Here is a 1,502-nt window from a genome sequence, read left to right as displayed (position 1 = left end):
TATGAATAAGATTATCTATTAAGGATGTTAGGCTAAGAAACCTTTCAAATATACTAAATTACATCCAATTTTGTTCTAAGTGGTTGCTGCATCTTCCAACACTGACAAGTTACACAACAATAAGTATAATATCTCCGTCTAGCATTCATCGCCCCCTTGAGTATGTGATTGGTTTGCTCGCCGAAAATAAGCCGCGCCCTCACACTACTACGTGCTGAGACATATAGCTCAAAGCTCACCCCGCGTTTTCAGTGTGCATTCATCGTCTGGTGTGTATAATCAGCCATTGAAGTGCCCGGGAAAGGAAGGCTTTACTTAGTTTAGTAACAACGGATGTCACAGTCAGCGTCATGTCACTTTGAAAAAATTTCTACTTGTCTCAAAGGTCAGAGACTGATAAATCTAGGGTTAAGGCAACATGCAGCTCAGAATACGCCCTTCAATAATGAACTTGACAGTGATTCTTATTGAAAGGAATAACAGCAAGTTACGCAATACCTCCGCGATGGAAACTAATGCTAAACAGACTGTTATCGAAATAAAATAACAAGAGGCTAGATATTGCTGATTTTGTAGGCCAACCATTCGAAATTAGACGTTTGATGTTACTGCAAAGAAAAATGTTCTTTTTGATTATAGCAAATCTAACTTTGTATTTTCACTGGCTGGCAACCACTTTAAGCCACTTCCTGCCCCATCTTCAGTTTGCTTTGTGTGGCAAGGAAATTTTTTCTTCCAGCAAAGGCACCAATTAGCAAAACGGGAAAGTAACTTTACGTAAAGTTCGTTCGTTCAAGCCAGGTCATATTCCTCCTATAAGGATTCACCTATCATGATCTAATGGTCTAAGGGAAGCGAAACTTTGCAACTACCAGTGAGGGCTGCCAAATACCTCTACATGCCACGGTACCCTGGGAGGACGGCTGCGGGTTCCCCATTGCCTCTGTGCCTTAGTAGGTGCCAGTACTCAGTATCTCAAGGCCTGTGCATTAACGATATTTGATCACTAATTAACATTGGTCCCCTTAGCTGTTTTGTATCCTCCTGAACACTCTCACATCAGAGAAAGGAATGTAGCTGAGCTATACTTGACGGGTGCTTCAAAACGTTTCATCAGTGCTTCGAACATGTTAGCAGTGGACGTAACCCGTCATTCCACAGGTAAGGTGATGTCCTCTGTCATAGTATGATGAGTACATGCAGTTAGTGTTGTCGGTTAGCCACGTGACTGCAGTGCCAAGGCTTTGTTTCTCTGCGGGAGTCCCACTCGGGTTATGACATTAAATATATCAATGCATAAGCGATGTTGAACGAGATAGTTGTGCTTGCTTGTCGTATCCCTATGGGGGGGGGCAGCAATTTCGTGGCAACATGGCCGAGCCACGAAGTTGCTGTCCGTTTCTGGGGAATTTTGAAATATAATGACACTTGGTGAGCCGATTTTAGTGTGCGGCCAAATAGTGTAAGGATCCTTATTAGTGACATCAATGGCCTCACCGTGC

At 43.0% G+C, this 1,502-nt stretch overlaps 1 protein-coding gene across 1 annotated transcript in view; it reads left to right on the top strand.

The window, feature by feature from the left end:
* Window positions 1-141: 141 nt before the first annotated feature.
* The window catches only part of LOC127001692 (CDK-activating kinase assembly factor MAT1-like), a 53,054-nt gene continuing 51,693 nt past the window's right edge, over window positions 142-1,502 (top strand). The window contains exon 1 of the mRNA XM_050866719.1: window positions 142-1,161. The gene's annotated coding sequence lies outside the window, so the exon portion shown is untranslated. The remainder of the gene's footprint in view (window positions 1,162-1,502) is intronic.

Source organism: Eriocheir sinensis, chromosome 21, assembly GCF_024679095.1.
Source record: "Eriocheir sinensis breed Jianghai 21 chromosome 21, ASM2467909v1, whole genome shotgun sequence".
In the NCBI taxonomy this organism is placed as follows: Eukaryota; Metazoa; Arthropoda; class Malacostraca; order Decapoda; family Varunidae; genus Eriocheir; species Eriocheir sinensis.
The sequence above is the reverse complement of the archived record's forward strand: the minus strand, read 5'-3'. Positions and strand labels throughout refer to the sequence as shown.